This window comes from Carcharodon carcharias (assembly GCF_017639515.1).
Source record: "Carcharodon carcharias isolate sCarCar2 chromosome 3 unlocalized genomic scaffold, sCarCar2.pri SUPER_3_unloc_1, whole genome shotgun sequence".
Lineage (NCBI taxonomy): Eukaryota > Metazoa > Chordata > Chondrichthyes > Lamniformes > Lamnidae > Carcharodon > Carcharodon carcharias.
The window spans coordinates 86,210-106,682 of NW_024470529.1; the positions used below are offsets into that span (position 1 = coordinate 86,210).

At 46.8% G+C, this 20,473-nt stretch overlaps 1 protein-coding gene across 1 annotated transcript in view; it reads left to right on the top strand.

Moving 5' to 3' along the window:
• Positions 1 to 412: 412 nt before the first annotated feature.
• Positions 413 to 20,473, top strand: part of LOC121273392 (epiplakin-like) — a 156,551-nt gene continuing 136,490 nt past the window's right edge. The window contains exon 1 of the mRNA XM_041180571.1: positions 413 to 786. The gene's annotated coding sequence lies outside the window, so the exon portion shown is untranslated. The remainder of the gene's footprint in view (positions 787 to 20,473) is intronic.

The window sequence follows — 20,473 nt, forward strand, 5'->3', positions numbered from 1 at the left end:
TTGGGGTTAGGGTTAGTGTTTGGGGTTTGTGTTGGGGTTAGAGTTAGTGTTTGGGTTTTGTGTTGGGGTTAGGGTCTGTGTTTGGGGTTTGTGTTTGGGTTAGGTTCAGTGTATGGGATTTGTGCTGGGATTAGGGTTATTGTTCGGGGTTTGTGTTGAGTTAAGTGTTAGTGTTTGGGGTTTGCATTGGGGTTAGGGTTAGTGTTTGGGCTTTTGTGTTGGTGTTAGGGTTAGTGTTTGGGGTTTGTGTTGAAGTTAGAGTGATGAGTGGAGGAGGGATCGGTGTGAGTGAACTTTGCTCCAAAAGAGAGTCACGTTGGTCTCGATAAGTTAACTCCGTTTCCGCTGCTAGAGCTGCTCAGCTTTTGCAGCATCTTCTGATTTTAATCGAAATTTGCTGTGATCTCATCTCATTCTCCACATTCCTCACTGCAGGTTCGGTCTTACCCGCTCTTGCTCCGCCTTCACAAAAGCAAACTGGAACTCGCAGATGCTGATCTGACAGTTCAAATATCAGGGTGGGGACTCCCTGCTACAAAGACTAGATTCAGACTGGGACAACCGGAGCCAGAACAGGAGTGAGAGAGCCGGAGCGAACTGAGAAAGAGAGCCAGAGTGAGGTGTCCCAGACAAAAACAGAAATACCTCGCAAAACTCAGCAGGTCTGGCAGCGTCGGCGGAGAGATCAAAGTTGACGTTTCGAGTCCTCATGACCCTTCAACAGAACTGCTTTATCAGAACAACAGTTTTATCTCTGTGGGCGTCCCAGGTCGGAGCAGCAGACAGGTACAGACAGTCTAAATATATATATATATATATATAAAAACAAAAAAACTGCGGATGCTGGAAATCCAAAACAAAAACAAAAACAGAATTACCTGGAAAAACTCAGCAGGTGTGGCAGCATCGGCGGAGAAGGAAAGAGTTGACGTTTCGACAGAACAGGTTCTGTCGAAGGGTCATGAGGACTCGAAACGTCAACTCTTTTCTTCTCCGCCGATGCTGACAGACAGTCTAACTCGGTCGCCTCTGCCCCTGGGGCTGTTCGGTCAGTGACAGGTTCACAGTCTCAATCCCGCTCAGCTAAAATCCCCAAATCTCTCCGGAATCAGAGAGAGGGGAACTGGGCAGAAACGGCTGCAACTGGACAGTGTCCAATAGAGCAGGTCGATTCTGGGGGCTGGTTCAGGGTTAAAACAAAAAAGGGTGGGATTGGGTCAGGGTTGGGATATTAAAGGGTGTGGGGAGTGAGCAGGAGAGTGGGATTAGACTGGGTGGGATATTAAAGGGTGTGGGGAGTGAGCAGGAGAGTGGGATTAGACTGGGTGGGATATTAAAGGGTGCGGGGAGTGAGGGGGAGAGTGGGATTAGACTGGGTGGGATATTAAAGGGTGTGGGGAGTGAAGGGGAGAGTGGGATTAGACTGGGTGGGATATTAAAGGGTGCGGAGAGTGAGGGGGAGAGTGGGATTAGACTGGGTGGGATATTAAAGGGTGCGGGGAGTGAGAGGGGGAGTGGGATTAGACTGGGTGGGATATTAAAGGGTGCGGGGAGTGAGGGGGAGAGTGGGATTAGACTGGGTGGGATATTAAAGGGTGCGGGGAGTGAGAGGGGGAGTGGGATTAGACTGGGTGGGATATTAAAGGGTGCGGGGAGTGAGGGGGAGAGTGGGATTAGACTGGGTGGGATATTAAAGGGTGTGGGGAGTGAGGGGGAGAGTGGGATTAGACTGGGTGGGATATTAAAGAGTGCGGGGAGTGAGGGGTAGAGTGGGATTAGACTGGGTGGGATATTAAAGGGTGCAGGGAGTGAGGGGGAGAGTGGGATTAGACTGAGTGGGATATTAAAGGGTGCGGGGAGTGAGTGGGAGAGTGGGATTAGACTGGGTGGGATAGTAAAGGGTGCAGGGAGTGAGGGGGAGAGTGGGATTAGACTGGGTGCGATATTAAAGGGTGCGGGGAGTGAGGGGGAGAGTGGGATTAGACTGGGTGGGATAGTAAAGGGTGCAGGGAGTGAGGGGGAGAGTGGGATTAGACTGGGTGGGATATTAAAGGGTGCGGGGAGTGAGGGGGAGAGTGGGATTAGACTGGGTGGGATAGTAAAGGCTGTGGGGAGTGAGGGGGAGAGTGGGATTAGACTGGGTGGGATATTAAAGGGAAAGGGAGTGAGGGGGAGAGTGGGATTAGACTGGGTGGGATATTAAAGGGTGTGGGGAGTGAGAGGGGGAGTGGCATTAGACTGGGTGGGATATTAAAGGGTGCAGGGAGTGAGGGGGAGAGTGGGGTTAGACTGGGTGGGATATTAAAGGGTGTGGGGTGTGAGGGGGAGAGTGGGATTAGACTGGGTGGGATAGTAAAGGCTGTGGGGAGTGAGGGGGAGAGTGGGATTAGACTGGGTGGGATATTAAAGGGTGCGGGGAGTGAGAGGGAGAGTGGGATTAGACTGAGTGGGATGGGGTGTGGGGAGTGAGGGGGAGAGCGGGATTAGACTGGGTGGGATATTAAAGGGTGCGGAGAGTGAGGGGAAGAGTGGGATTAGACTGGGTGGGATATTAAAGGGTGTGGGGAGTGAGGGGGAGAGTGGGATTAGACTGGGTGGGATATTAAAGGGTGTGGGGTGTGAGGGGGAGAGTGGGATTAGACTGGGTGGGATATTAAAGGGTGCGGGGAGTGAGGGGGAGAGTGGGATTAGACTGAGTGGGATATTAAAGGGTGTGGGGTGTGAGGGGGAGAGTGGGATTAGACTGGGTGGGATATTAAAGGGTGTGGGGAGTGAGGGGGAGAGTGGGATTAGACTGGGTGGGATATTAAAGGGTGCGGAGAGTGAGGGGAAGAGTGGGATTAGACTGGGTGGGATATTAAAGGGTGCGGGGAGTGAGGGGGAGAGTGGGATTAGACTGGGTGGGATATTAAAGGGTGCGGGGAGTGAGGGGGAGAGTGGGATTAGACTGGGTGGGATATTAAAGGGTGTGGGGAGTGAGGGGAGAGTGGGATTAGACTGGGTGGAATATTAAAGGGTGTGGGGAGTGAGAGGGAGAGTGGGATTAGACTGGGTGGGATATTAAAGGGTGCGGGGAGTGAGGGGGAGAGTGGGATTAGACTGGGTGGGATATTAAAGGGTGCGGGGAGTGAGGGGGAGAGTGGGATTAGACTGAGTGGGATATTAAAGGGTGCGGGGAGTGAGGGGGAGAGTGAGATTAGACTGGGTGAGATATTAAAGGGTGCAGGGAGTGAGGGGGAGAGTGGGATTAGACTGGGTGGGATAGTAAATGGTGTGGGGAGTGAGGGGGAGAGTGGGATTAGACTGGGTGGGATATTAAAGGGTGTGGGGAGTGAGGGGGAGAGTGGGATTAGACTGGGTGGGATATTAAAGGGTGCAGGGAGTGAGTGGGAGAGTGGGATTAGACTGGGTGGGATATTAAAGGGTGTGGAGAGTGAGGGGGAGAGTGGGATTAGACTGGGTGGGATATTAAAGGGTGTGGGGAGTGAGGGGTAGTGTGGGATTAGACTGGGTGGGATAGTAAAGGGTGTGGGGAGTGAGGGGGAGAGTGGGATTAGACTGGGTGGGATATTAAAGGGTGCGGGGAGTGAGGGGGAGAGTGGGATTAGACTGGGTGGGATATTAAAGGGTGCAGGGAGTGAGGGGAAGAGTGGTATTAGACTGGGGGGGATATTAAAGGGTGCGGGGAGTGAAGGGGAGAGTGGGATTAGACTGGGTGGGATATTAAAGGGTGCAGGGAGTGAGGGGGAGAGTGGGATTAGACTGGGTGGGATATTAAAGGGTGCGGGGAGTGAGGGGGAGAGTGGGATTAGACTGGGTGGGATATTAAAGGGTGCTGGGAGTGAGGGGGAGAGTGGGATTAGACTGGGTGGGATATTAAACGGTGTGGAGTGAGGGGGAGAGTGGGATTAGTCTGGGTGGGATATTAAAGGGTGCTGGGAGTGAGGGGGAGAGTGGGATTAGACTGGGTGGGATATTAAAGGGTGCGGGGAGTGAGGGGGAGAGTGGGATTAGACTGGGTGGGATATTAAAGGGTGCGGGGAGTGAGGGGGAGAGTGGGATTAGACTGGGTGGGATATTAAAGGGTGCGGGGAGTGAGAGGGAGAGTGGGATTAGACTGGGTGCGATATTAAAGGGTGCAGGGAGTGAGGGGGAGAGTGGGATTAGACTGGGTGGGATATTAAAGGGTGTAGGGAGAGTGGGATTAGACTGGGTGGGATATTAAAGGGTGCGGGGAGTGAGGGGAAGAGTGTTATTAGTCTCGGTGTGATATTAAAGGGTGCGGGGAGTGAGGGGGAGAGTGGGATTAGACTGGGTGGGATATTAAAGGGTGTGGGGAGTGAGGGGGAGAGTGGGATTAGACTGGGTGGGATATTAAATGGTGCGGGGAGTGAGGGGGAGAGTGGAATTAGACTGGGTGGGATATTAAAGGGTGCGGGGAGTGAGGGGGAGAGTGGGATTAGACTGGGTGGGATATTAAAGGGTGTGGAGTGAGGGGGAGAGTGGGATTAGACTGGGTGGGATATTAAAGGGTGCGGGGAGTGAGGGGGAGAGTGGGATTAGACTGGGTGGGATATTAAAGGGTGCGGGGAGTGAGGGGGAGAGTGGGATTAGACTGGGTGGGATATTAAATGGTGCGGGGAGTGAGGGGGAGAGTGGGATTAGACTGGGTGGGATATTAAAGGGTGTGGAGTGAGGGGGAGAGTGGGATTAGACTGGGTGGGATAGTAAAGTGTGCGGGGAGTGAGGGGGAGAGTGGGATTAGACTGGGTGCGATATTAAAGGGTGCAGGGAGTGAGGGGGAGAGTGGGATTAGACTGAGTGGGATATTACAGGGTGTGGGGAGTGAGGGGGAGAGTGGGATTAGACTGGGTGGGATATTAAAGGGTGTAGGGAGAGTGGGATTAGACTGGGTGGGATATTAAAGGGTGCGGGGAGTGAGGGGAAGAGTGTTATTAGTCTCGGTGTGATATTAAAGGGTGCGGGGAGTGAGGGGGAGAGTGGGATTAGACTGGGTGGGATATTAAAGGGTGCGGGGAGTGAGGGGAAGAGTGTTATTAGTCTCGGTGTGATATTAAAGGGTGCGGGGAGTGAGGGGGAGAGTGGGATTAGACTGGGTGGGATATTAAAGGGTGCGGGGAGTGAGGGGGAGTGTGGGATTAGACTGGGTGGGATATTAAAGGATGCGGGGAGTGAGGGGGAGAGTGGGATTAGATTGGGTGGGATATTAAAGGGTGTGGGGAGTGAGGGGGAGAGTGGGATTAGACTGGGTGGGATATTAAAGGGTGCGGGGAGTGAGGGGGAGTCTGGGATTAGACTGGGTGGGATATTAAAGGGTGTGGGGAGTGAGGGGGAGAGTGGGATTAGACTGAGTGGGATATTAAAGGGTGTGGGGAGTGAGGGGGGAGAGCGGGATTAGACTGAGTGGGATATTAAAGGGTGTGGGGAGTGAGGGGGGAGAGCGGGATTAGACTGGATGAGATATTAAACAGGATGGGTTACATCTGGGCAGGACTGGGACTGATGTCCTGGGGGGAACATTTGCAAGAGCAGTTGTGGAAGGTTTAAACATAAATGGCAGGGGGATGGGAACCTATGCAAGGAGTTAGAGGAAGGGGAATCAAAGACAAGAACAAAAGACAGAAAGTGGAATAAGAAAAGTGGTAGTCAGAGAAAGCAAGGGCAAGAATCAAACAGGGCCTCAGTGAAAAATAGTGGGAATGGGACAAGTAATGTTAAAAAGACAAGCCTTAAGGCTTTGTGCCTTAACACGAGGAGCATTCGCAATAAAGTGGATGAATTAACAGCGCAAATAGATGTAAACAGGTATGATATAGTTGGGATTACGGAGACATGGCTGCAGGGTGACCAGGGATGGGAACTGAGACAATTTGCTTAAATTAAAGCTGATGGAATTGCAGGTTAATACAGAGGTGGAGAGGGGGTAATAATATGGGTATGTACTCAAATTGCAAAGAAAGGCTAATGGTGATTCACAAGGATCTGTGCTGGTGCCTCAACTATATTTTACTATATTTATTGATAACTTAGATAATACAATCGGGGGCTATACAGGCACATTTATCAATTATACAAAAATTGGTGGTATAGTAAGCAGTGTAGATAGCAGCTTAAAGTTACTATGAGACATTAATAGATTAAATGAGTGAGTCATTTATTTTGGACCAGAAAAGGACAGACTGTGTACTTAAATGGTGTAAAGCTGGGAACAATGGAGGTCCAAAGAAATTTCGGGTTCACAGAGATCACCTAGTGGGCCAGGTACAAAAAAAAACAAAGAGACCCAAGGGATTGTTAGCCTCTATAAATAGAAAACTAGAAAAAGGGAGGTTTGCTGAAAGCTCTACAAAGCCCTGCTTATATCTGGAGTGCTGCATGAAGCACAGGGCCACATCTTAGAAGGGACATATTGAAGGAAGGAAGCAAAGATTCACCAGAATGTTGCCAAGGCTCCATGGGCTAGATTGAGAGGAGGTCGGACACCAAGAAGGCATATCCATGCAGTATGGAAGATTTAGGGATGCTTTGATTGAGGCTTTTAGAATTTGTGAAAGGAATTTTTGGGTAATTAGAAACATTTCCTGCTGAGAGGTGGGTCTAGGACAGGTGGGTCTAACCTTAAACTCAGAGCCAGACTATTCGGGGAGAGGCAAGGAAACACTTGATCATGCAAAAATGTTTGTCAAGTCAAACACTTGACTCTTGAAAAGTGGAAATCACTCCCTCAAAAAACAATACTTGCTTAGTTAATAATGTTAACTCTTAGATTGAGAGACATTTGCTAGATGAGGGGTATTAAGGGATGTGGAGCCAAGTCAGGTATCTAGAATTATTATATATATCAGCCATCACAGAATCACACAGTGCAGAAGAGGCCCTTCGACCCATCGAGTCTGCACTGACACGTGAGAAACACCTGACCTACCTACCTAATCCCATTTACCAGCACTTGGCCCATAGCCTTGAATGTTATGACTTGCCAAGTGCTCATCCAGGTACTTTTTAAAGAATGTGAGGCAACCCACCTCCACCACCCTCCCAGGCAGTGCATTCCAGACCGTCACCACCCTCTGGGTAAAAAAGTTTTTCCTCACATTCCCCTAAACCTCCTGCCCCTCACCTTGAACTTGTGACCCCTTGTGACTGACCCTTCAACTAAGGGGAACAGCTGCTCTCTATCCACCCTGTCCATGCACCTCATAATCTTGTACATCTCGATCAGGTCGCCCCTCAGTCTTCTCTGCTCCAACGAAAACAACCCAAGTCTACCCAACCTCCCTTCACAACTTAAATGTTTCATCACAGGCAACATCCTGGTGAATCTCCTCTGCACCCCCTCCAGTGCAATCACATCCTTCCTATAATGTGGTGACCAGAACTGCACCCAGTACTCCAGCTGTGGCCTCACCATGATCTCACTGAGTGATGGAATAGAGTTTGGGGCTGAATGGCCTCCCCATATTCCCATATTACTGCAGGTAAAAATGTAGAAATCTAGGGTACAAAGGCAGGCTGAGGGTACAGGTACAGACAGGAGCTCTTGGAGCAGTAGGACATGGGTTATAATGACCAACGTGTCCCTGATTTCTATCCAGGCTGGGTATTTGAGGACTCAACCAGTTTACATTGCATTGCTCCCTTCTAGTAGGTTTTTGAGTGTAGTCTTTACTTTAAAATTCTGACCCTTGTTTTCAACTCCACCCATAGCTTCGACCTTCTCTCTAACTCCCACAACTCTCTGAGATCTCTGAGCTCCTCTAATTCTGCATTCCCAGTTATAATCGCTCCAGCATTGGTGGCTGTGCCTTCAGCTGCCTGGACCCTAAGCTCTGGAATTCCCTCCATAAACCTCTCTGCCCCTTCACCTCACTTCCATCCTTCAAAACACTGTTTAAAAGCGACTTCTTTGACAAGGTTTTGTCATCTGACCTAACTGTTTTATTCATTTATGAGATGTTGGTGTCGCTGGCTGGGCCCAGCATTTATTGCCCATCCCTAGTTGACCTTGAGAAGGTGGTGGTGAGCTGCCTTCTTGAGCTGCTGCAGTCCATGTGGTGTAGGTACACCCACGGTGCTGTTAGGGAGGGAGTTCCAGGATTTTGACAGTGGCTTGGAGTTGTATATTGTGTTACAATGCCCCCTGTAAGGAGCCTTGGGGGATGATCATTATGTTAAAGTTGTTGTTGCTGAGCCAGCAGCTGGTGTTGTTCAGGCTTCAAACCGAAGCAAAGGATTCGCAGTCATTGTCCTCTACAGAAAAATCACTTTTCAGGTTGTTTGGGTGCTAAAGACTTTCATTTCTATAGCACCTCTGTCAGCCCAAGCACTTCACATCCAATGAATACTATTTGAAGTGTAGGCACTGTTCTAATAAAGAAAACCTGGTCACCAATTTGCACACAGCAAGATCCCACAAACCAATGTGATAATGAACAGATGACCTTTTTTTGGTGTGTGAGAGGGCAGACTGGATGCAAAGTCTGGCCTGGAGGACAGCATCTCGGACAGGTGCAGTGAGCACCCCACCCTGTCCCTCACCCACACACACCCCACCCTCTGCTCTAGCCAATCGGACAGCTGCTGTGAATTTCCCCACAGACAATTCAGTTTAAGGAGTCGATGCCAGTGTTTTATGCCATATCTTGTATTAAATGGAGCTGAGATAACTTCAATACTAACTGGGTAAAGGACGCCCAATAGCTGTTGTTCACTTTGACACTCCTACAATGCAGGATTAGGTAAACATTTCCTTATGCTGCTCCACAGATTGTTTTCACAGATAACCCAGGAATTACATTCAACACAAACAGTGTTCAATGAGAGGGATTGCGGCCCAGTGAAGGAGATTCCCATTGTTAGATTGGTAGTGTGGGGTTTGAGTTCACATGTCCTGGTTTACCAGCCTATGAACATAACCATCGTGTCACAGTGCCTATACTGCCTCTAGATAACACTCCCTGATGAGTTTAGTGGCGAGTACTTCTGGCTGTCTTCACCTGGACACTGTGGAGCCCCATTTATCTCACACCCTCTTAGAAAAGCAAAATACCTGTGGATGCTAGAAATCTGCAATAAAAAATGCTGGAAATATTCAGAAGGTCAGGCAGTGACAGGGAGAGAAACAGCGTTAACGTTTCAAGTTAGGATGGGCCTTTCATCAGAACTAGGTTTATCAGTTTTCTGATCAATGGTCATCTCACCTGAAATGTTAACACATGTCGCAGCATTCTATGGACAGAAACACTACTGTTTGCCTATGCGCACAAACACAAACACACACACACACATACACTCACAATCACACACAGACACACACAAACAAACACACACACATACACACACTCACAATCACACACAGACACACACAAACAAACACACACACACATACACTCACAATCACACACAGACACACACAAACAAACACAAACACACACTCACAATCACACACAGACACACACACACTCACAATCACACACAGACACACACACTCACAATCACACACAGACACACACACTCACAATCACACACAGACACACACAAACAAACACACACACACACACACACTCACAATCACACACAGGCACACACAAACAAACACACACACACACACACTCACACTCACACACACACAAACACAAACACACATACTCACATACACTCACAATCACACACAGACACACACAAACACACACACACACACACACACACACGCACTCACAATCACACACAGACACACACAAACAAACACACACACACTCACAATCACACACAGACACACACAAACAAACACACACACACTCACAATCACACACAAACAAACACAAACACACATAAACACATACACTCACAATCACACACAGACACACACAAACAAACACACACACACACACACTCACAATCATACACAGATACACACAAACAAACACACACACACTCACAATCACACACAGACACACACAAACAAACACACACACACACACACACTCACAGTCACACACAGACACACACAAACAAACACACACACACTCACAATCACACACAGACACACACACTCACAATCACACACAGACACACATAAACAAACACACACACACTCACAATCACACACAGACACACACAAACATGCACAAACAAACACACACACACACACACACACTCACAATCACACACAGACACACACAAACAAACACACACACACTCACAATCACACACAGACACACACACTCACAATCACACACAGACACACACAAACAAACACACACACTCACAATCACACACAAACACACACACACACTCACAATCACACACAAACACACACACACACTCACAATCACAAACAAACACACACTCACAATCACACACAGACACACACACTCACAATCACACACAGACACACACAAACAAATAAACACACACTCACAATCACACACAAACACACACACACACACTCACAATCACACACTGACACACACTCACAATCACATGCACACACACACACAATCACACACAGACACACACAAACAGGCCCACACACACACTCACAATCACACACAGACACAGACACATACACTCACAATCACATACAGACACACACAAACACGCACTCACACACACAGACACACACACAAACACACACACACACACACACACACACACTATCACACACAGACACAGACAAATACACACACTCACAGTCACACACAGACACAAACACACACACACACAAATACACACACATACTCACAATCACACACAGACACAGACACTCACAATCACACACAGACACACACTCAAACAAACACACACGCACACTCACACTTGCACACATAGACATACACACACATGCACACACACTCAATCACACAGACACACACATGCACACACAAAAAAACACACACACACTCATAATCACACTCACACTTGCACACACAGACACACACACACATACGCACACATACATAGAAACATAGAAACTAGGAGCAGGAGGAGGCCATTCGGCCCTTCGAGCCTGCTCCGCCATTCATTATGATCATGGCTGATCATCCAACTCAAGATTTCCGTATCTCTCTGTTGTCTTGCTCACCTTCCTTGCTTTCCATTTCCCTCCTAGTGTTTGACAAGGTGTTTACTAAAACCCGCTTTACATCTTTTGATGATCTGCTTCTATCACTGCTTGTTTGTCCCTACAACCACACCACCCCCCCCCCCACCTCTCTGTCTCTCTATCTCTCCGCCCCCCACACACACACCTTAAACCAGCTTATATTTCAACTCTTTCTTGGACTTGAACTCAAGTTCTGTCGAAGGGTCATGAGGACTCGAAACGTCAACTCTTTTCTTCTCCGCCGATGCTGCCAGACCTGCTGAGTTTTTCCAGGTAATTCTGTTTTTGTTTTGGATTTTCAGCATCCGCAGTTTTTTTGTTTTTATCATCCAACTCAATAGCCTGCTACCGCTTTCTCCTCATATCCTTTGATCCCTTTCACCCCAAGAGCTATGTCTAATTCCTCCTTGAAAACATACAATGTTTTGGTCTCAACTACTTTCTGTGGTAACGAATTCCACAGCCTCACCACTCTCTGGGTGAAGAAATTTCTCATCTCAGTCCTAAATCCTAAATGGTCTACCCCATATCCTCAGACTGTGACCCCTGGTTCTGGACTCCCCCACCATCGGGAACATCCTTCCTGCATCTATCCTGTCTAGTCCTGTTAGAATTGTATAGGTTTCTATGAGATTCCCCCCTCGTTCTTCTGAACTCCAGCGAATATAATCCTAATCGACTCAATCTCTCTTCATGTGTCAGTCCCACCATGCCAGGAATCAGTCTGGTAAACCTTCGCTGCACTCTTCTCTATAGCAAGTACATCTTTCCTCAGATAAGGAGACCAAAACTGCACACAATATTCCAGGTGTGGTCTCACCAAGGCCCTGTACAATTGCAGCAAGACATCCCTGTTCCTGTACTCGAATCCTCTGGCTATGAAGGCCAACATACCATTTGCCTTCTTTACCGCCTGCTGCACCTGCATGCTTACCTTCAGCGACTGGTGTACAAGGACACCCAGGTCTCGTTGCACATTCCCCTCTCTCAATTTATAGCCATTCAGATAATAATCTGCCTTCCTGTTTTTGCTACCAAAGTGGATAACCTCACATTTATCCACATTATACTGCATCTGCCATGCATTTGCCCACTCACTCAGCTTGTCCAAATCACACTGAAGCATCTCTGCATCTTCCTCACAGCTCACCCTCCCACCCAGCTTTGTGTCATCTGCAAATTTGGAGATATTACATTTAGTTCCCTCATCTAAATCATTAATATATATTGTGAATAGCTGGGGTCCCAGCACCGATCCCTGCGGTACCCCACTAGGCACTGCCTGCCATTCGGAAAAAGACCCGTTTATTCCTCCTCTTTGTTTCCTGTCTGCTAACCAGTTTTCTATCCATCTCAACACACTACCCCCAATCCCACGTGCTTCAATTTTACACGCTAATCTCTTATGTGGGACCTTGTCGAAAGCCTTCTGAAAGTCCAAATAAACCACATCCGCTGGCTCCCCCTCATCAACTCTACTAGTTACGTCCTCGAAAAATTCCAGTAGATTTCCCTTTCATAAATCCATGCTGACTCTGTCCGATTCTGCCACTGTTTTCCAAGTGTTCAGCTATTAAATTTTTCATTGTGGACTCTAGAATTTTCCCCACTACTGACGTCAGGCTGACTGGTCTATAATTCCCTGTTTTCTCTCATCCTCCCTTTTTAAATAGTGGGGTTACATTAGCTACCCTCCAATCTGTAGGAACTGTTCCAGAGTCTATTGAATCTCAGAAGATGACCACCAATGCATCCACTATTTCTAGGGCCACTTCTTTAAGTACTCTGGGGTGTAGATTATCAGGCCCTGGGGATTTATCATTCTTCAATCCCATCTATTTCCCCAACACCATTTCCCTACTAATACTGATTTCTTTCAGTTCCTCCCTCTCACTAAACCCTGTGTTCCCCAACATTTCTGTTATGTTATTTGTGTCCTCCTTTGTGAAGACAGAACCAAAGTATGTATTTAGTTGGTCAGCCATTTCTTTGTTCCCCATTATAAATTCCCCTGTTTCTGACTGTAAGGGACCGACATTTGCCTTCACCAATCTTTTTCTCTTCATGTACCAATAGAAACTTTTACAGTCAGTTTTTATGTTCCCTGCAAGCTTACTCTCGTACTCTATTTTCCCCTTCTTAATCAATCCCTTGGTCCTCCATTCTGAATTCTAAACCGCTCCCAATCCTCAGGTCTGTTGTTTCTTCTGACCAATTTGTATGCCTTTTCCTTGCATCTAATACTATCTCTGATTTCCCTTGTAAGCCATGGTTTGGCCACCTTTCCTGTTTTACTTTTGCGCCAGGAAAATTCACACACACAAACACACAGACACAACACACACACTCACTCGTGCACACACACACACTCGCACACATACACACACACACGGACACAAACACACATACGCACACAAACTGGAATGTTTCAAGTTAGGGTGGGCCTTTCATCAGAACTGGGTTAATCAGTTTTCTGATCAAAGGTCATCTCAACCTGAAATGTTAACACTTGTCGCAGCATTTTATGGGCAGAAACACTCTTTTTTTCAAATGTGCACAAACACACACACATGCACACACACACAAACACACACACAAGCACACAAACACACGCACTCACACACATGCACACTTGTGCACACACATAGTCTCTTATAAACACACACTCACACACAATCACATACATACTCACACACACGCACACTTTCTCACACACACACACAGATACATTCTCCTTCTTACACAATTTCTTGCACACTCTCATACAGACACTCTTTCTGACTCACTCACGCATGCTCTCTCTCTCTCACACACGCACACACAAACTCACTCTCACGCATACAGACATACTCTCTCACACACACTCTCTTTCACACACAGATACATTCTCCCTCTTACACAATCTGTTGCACACTCTTTCTCATACAGAACTCTCTGACTTACTCACGCACGCTCTCTCTCACACACACACACACACACACACAAACTCACTCTCACGCACACAGACATACTCTCTCACACACACTCTCACTCACACACACACACACACATTGTCTCTCTCACACACACACATACACACACACTCTCACTCTCACACGCACTCTCCCTCACACACACCACACTCTCTCTCCCTCACACACTTGCTCACACACACTCTCTCTCACAAACACACTTCTCTCACACACTTCTCTGTCCCACACACTCTTCTCCATCTCACACGCTCTCTCTCACACACTCCTTCTCTCACACATTCTTTCTCTCACACACTCCTTCTCTCCACACACTCTCCTCTGTCTCACACACTCTTCTCCCCCTGATACACACACACCCTCTCCCTCTCTCACACACACACTCTCTCATGCAAACTCTCTCTCACTTGCATACTCTCTCACACACACACACACTCTCTCTTACACACTCTCTCTCCCTTGCACACTCTCTCTCTCTCACACACACTCTCTCACACACCCACTTTCCCTCTCACACACTCCCTCTCTCTCACACACACACTTGCCCACTCTCACACATGCCCACTCTCTCTCTCACACACCCACTCTCTCTCACATGCTCACTGTCTCACACATACTCTCACGCACACACATACTCTCTCTCTCTCTCACACTCTCTCACACACAGACACACTCTCACACACACACTCTCTCCCACACACACACACTCACACTCTCTCTCACACACACTCTCTCACACTCTCTCTCTCACATACACAAACACTCTCTCTCACACAGACACACACCCTCTCTCACACACACACACTCTCACATGCACACACACACTCTCTCACACTCTCTCTCTCACACACACACTCTCTCTCACACACACACACCCTCTCTCACACACACACACACACTTTCACACTCTGTCTCTCACAGGCAGACTCACACACTCTCACTCGCTCTCTCTCTCACATTCTCTCTCTCTCCCTTTCTCTCACACACTCGCTTTCTCTCTCACACACACTCTCTCAATCATTCTGTCTCTCACTCTCTCTCTCTTTCTCTCACACTTACTGTTACCTAGCCTATTATAGGCAAAATTCCTGAGATGAACCAATTTCACTTGCAGTACCCTTGATACAACATGAGGTAAATCTCCAATATACCTGGTTAATCACATATAGTGAGTGTGAGCCTAATGTGAGAATGTGGTTAGTATATGTGGCTGACACCATTAGTGTATAAGCAGACAGATAGATCCGTTCACAACAAAAACAGAATTACCTGGAAAAACTCAGCAGGTCTGGCAGCATCGGCGGAGAAGAAAAGAGTTGACGTTTCGAGTCCGTTTCGAACTCCTTGTGTTCGGTCGAAGGGTCATGAGGACTCGAAACGTCAACTCTTTTATTCTCCGCCGATGCTGCCAGACCTGCTGAGTTTTTCCAGGTAATTCTGTTTTTGTTTTGGATTTCCAGCATCCGCAGTTTTTTTGTTTTTATCTATTAGATAGATCCGTTCTCTGCTTTCCTTGGTGCCTCACTCATGTTGCTGTATATTTTTCTCCAGAAACTCTCCACCCTGTTTGTCTTCCTTTCCTTATCTTCTCTTTATGGTTTTATTACAAAGAGTCTAATTGTTCTGTCACACACCCATCTGTTATTCTCATAAACATTTAGCATAGTACAGTCATTCATATTCCACGCTCACGTCATCCTGCACTACTGAAATTCTCAGAATCTTTCCATGTATACAGACTAATTTATTTCCATTTAGTCCATCAAGAGAGAGGCCCAGATTTTCCTGTCCGTGCTAAAGCAAAGTTTTCTGTATCCCATGGAGAGTGCCCACCTTCAGCCAGGACTCTGGAATAGACTAGTGCAGTGCAAGTCTGGCAAATGTAAGAGAGACCCCAGAAGAAAGGTCACATTAGCTGTCGGACTCAGTTAAGTTTTTAAAGGTCTCAAGTCTTTTAATGAGAGAGTGGTGAGTGGGTGGCGTGGTGAGTTTGTGCCTAATGGGTGAGAGGGCTGTCATGTCGGGTGGGGTAGTTGGGTCAGGTTGGAGGGGTGGTGGGGTTAGTTGGGTTGGGGATGGTCTGGTTAGGTTGGGTAATTGGCTCAGATGGAGGGTGAATTGAGTCAGGTTGGGGGGCAGTCAGGTTGCTGGGGTGTGGTAGTGGTCAGGTTGGGGAAGTGATTAGATGGGTCAGTTGTAGGTTCTGAGTTCAGTTACAAGTTAGACCAGGTACTCACTAGTGTAACAGCTTCTGTTGAAGGTAAACCACACTCCCAAGTATCCAACCCTGTGTTCAGTATTCAGACTTTTGTGTAGGGTCCAGGGCAGCGTAAAACAGCCCATTGGAAGTTTAAACTCCCCAGGCACATGTGCATGCACTAGGATGGTCTCCAGCACAGGGTCTCAATGACCAACAGCAGCTTAAGTCCAGATTTTGTTGCTCTGGACATTGGAAGATTTAGGCAAAGGGAGTGAATCAGGAGTGACAGACAGTCACAACACCGTGGGAAAATCCACCAATAATGAGCTTGCAGTAATAACACTGGTCACAAACAGGAAAGGAACCTCGCTCATTGTGGGATGTGGGCTTCGCCAGCATTTATTGCCCATCCCTAATCGCCCTTGTTCAGGGAGAGTCACATATAGACCAGGTAAGGACAACAGTGAACCAGATTTTTATGACAATCATCGTTAGATTTTAATTGCAGATATTTATTGAACTCAAATTCCACCGTCAAATGTGGGGGGATTCAAACCCGGGTCCCCAGAGCATTATCCTGGGTCTCTGGAATACTAGACATTGACAAAACCACTACACCACCGCCTCCACATGTCTGTTGTAGGGGAAAGCAACATAGTTCCAGGTGGGATAGCGGAGGTCAGGGTGAGTGGTGGGTTGTGGGGGGACAGTCACGAAAGTGAATTCAATCAGCCAGGATTGTACTGAATGGAAGAGCAGGCTCTGTGGGCCAAATGGCCTCCTATTATTTCTTATTATCTAATGTTGCTGTTACTATGATCCAGCCCAATCAAGAATCTTCCTCCTGATTAAAAGAACTGATCTCTGTCGCTCCCTATTCTGAACAACAATCTCCCAACCCTGATCTCCAATTCCCAGCCCAAGTGATTCCTGACCTGATCCAGCCCTGAGCTACCCCACTAACTCTCATCCAAATACTGCACCCACTAACTCTCATCAAAATACTGCACCCACTAACTCTCATCCAAATACTGCACCCACTAACTCTCATTCAAATACTGCACCCACTAACTCTCATCCAAATACTGCACCCACTAACTCTCATCCAAATACTGCACCAACTAAGTCTCATCCAAATAGTGCACCCACTAACTCTGATCCAAATACTGCAACCACTAACTCTCATCCAAATACTGCATCCACTAACTCTCATTCAAATACTGCACCCACTAACTCTCATCCAAATACTGCACCAACTAACTCTCATCCAAATTCTGCACCCACTAACTCTCATCCAAATACTGCACCCACTAACTCTCATCCAAATACTGGACCCACTAACTCTCATCCAAATACTGCACCCACTAACTATCATCCAAATACTGCACCCACTAACTCTCATCCAAATAATGCACCCAATAACTCTCATCCAAATACTGCACCCACTAACTCTCATCCAAATACTGCACCCACTAACTCTCATCCAAATAATGCACCCAATAACTGTCATCCAAATACTGCACCCACTAACTCTCATCCAAATACTGCACCCACTAACTCTCATCCAAATAATGCACCCAATAACTGTCATCCAAATACTGCACCCACTAACTGTCATCCAAATACTGCAACCGCTAACACTCATCCAAATAAAGCATCCGCTAACTCTCATCCAAATACTCTCACCCACTAACTCTCATCCAAATACTGCACCAACTAAATCTCATCCAAATACGGCACCCACTAACTCTCATACAAATACTGCACCCACTTACTCTCACCCAAATACTGCACCCAGTAACTCTCATCCAAATACTACACCGACTACGTCTCATCCATTTAATACTCCACTAAATCTCATTCAAATACTGAACCCACTAACTCTCATCCAAATACTGCACCCACTAACTCTCATCCAAATACTGCACCCACTAACTCTCATCCAAATACTGCACTAACTCTCATCCAAATACTGCACCCGCTAACGCTCATCCAAATACTGCACCCACTAACTCTCATTCAAATACTGCACCTGCTAACTCTCATCCAAATGCTGCACCCACTAACTCACATCCAAATAGTTTAGCCATTAACTCTCATCCAAATACTGCACTAACTCTCATCCAAATGCTGCACCCACTAACTCACATCCAAATACTTTAGCCATTAACTCTCATCCAAATACTGCACTAACTCTCATCCAAATACTGCACCCATTAACTCTCATCCAAATACTGCACCCGCTAACTTTCATCCAAATGTTGCACCCACTAACTCACATCCAAATACTGCAACCACTAATTCTCATCCAAACAATGCACGCACTAACTCTCAACCAAATACTGCACCCACTAACTCTCATCCAAATACTGCACCCAATAACTCTCATCCAAATACTGCACCCACTAACTATCATCCAAATACTGCACCCACTAACTCTCATCCAAATAATGTACCCACAAACTCTCATCCAAATACTGCACCCAATAACTGTCATCCAAATACTGCACCAACTAACTCTCCTCCAAATACTGCAACCGCTAACACTCATCCAAATAAAGCATCCACTAACTCTCATCCAAATACTCTCACCCACTAACTCTCATCCAAATACTGCACCCACTAAATCTCATCCAAATACTGCACCCAATAACTCTCATCCGAATACTGCACCCGCTTACTCTCACCCAAATACTGCACCCAGTAACTCTCATCCAAATACTACACCCACTACCTCTCATCCATTTAATACCTCCACTAAATCTCATTCAAATACTGAACCCACTAACTCTCATCCAAATACTGAACGCACTAACTCTCTTCCAAATTCTGCACCCACTAACTCTCATCCAAATACTGAGCCACTAACTCTCATCCAAATACTGCACCCAGTACCTCTGACCCAAATATTGAAACCAGTAACTCTCATCCAAATACTGCACCCACTAACTCTCATCCAAATACTGCACCCACTAACTCTCATCCAAGTACTGCCACACTAACTCTCATCCAAATATTGCACCCACTAACTCTCATCCAATCAATGCACCCACTAACTCTCTTCCAAATACTGCACCCACTAACTCACTTCCAAATACTGCACCCACTAAATCTCATCCAAATACTGCACCCTCTAACTCTCATCCAAATGATGCGTCCACTAACTCTCATCTTAATACTGCACCCAATGAATCTCATCCAAATACTGCACCCAATATCTCTCACCCAAATACTGCACCCAGTAACTCTCATCCAAATACTGCACCAACTAACTCTCATCCAAATACTGCACCCGCTAACTCTCATCCAAATACTGCACCCAGTATCTGTCATTCAAATACTGCACCCACTCACTCGCATCCAAATAATGCACCCACTAACACTCATCCAAATACTGCACCCACTAACTCTCATCCAAATACCGCACCCACTAAATCTCATCCAAATACTGCACCCACTAATTCTCATCCAAATACTGCACCCACTAAATCTCACCCAAATACTGCGCCCACTAACTCTCATCTTAATACTGCACCCACTGAATCTCATCCAAATACTGCACCCAATATCTCTCACCCAAATACTGCACCCACTAACTCTCATCCAAATACTGCACCCACTAACTCTCATGCAAATACGGCACCCACTAACTCTCATCCCATTAATGCACCCACTAACTCTCATCAAAATACTGCACATACTAACGCTCATCCAAATACTGCACCCACTAACTCTTATACAATTAATGCACCCACTAACTCTCACCCAAATACTGCACCCACTAACTCTCCTCCAAATACTGCACCTACTAATTCTCATTCAAATACCGCACCAACTAAATCTCATTCAAATACTGCACCCAATGACTCTCATCCAAATACTGCACCCACTAACTCTCATCCAAATACTGCACCCACTAACTCTCTTCCAAATACTGCACCCACTAACTCTCATCCAAATACTGCACTGACTAACTCTCATCCAAATAAGGCACCCACTAACTCTCACCAAAATACTGCACCCGCTAACTCTCATCCAAATACTACACCCACTACCTCTCATCCATTTAATACCTCCACTAAATCTCATTCAAATATTGAACCCACTAACTCTCATCCAAATACTGCACCCACTAACTCTCATCCAAATACTGTACCCACTAACTCACATCCAAATACT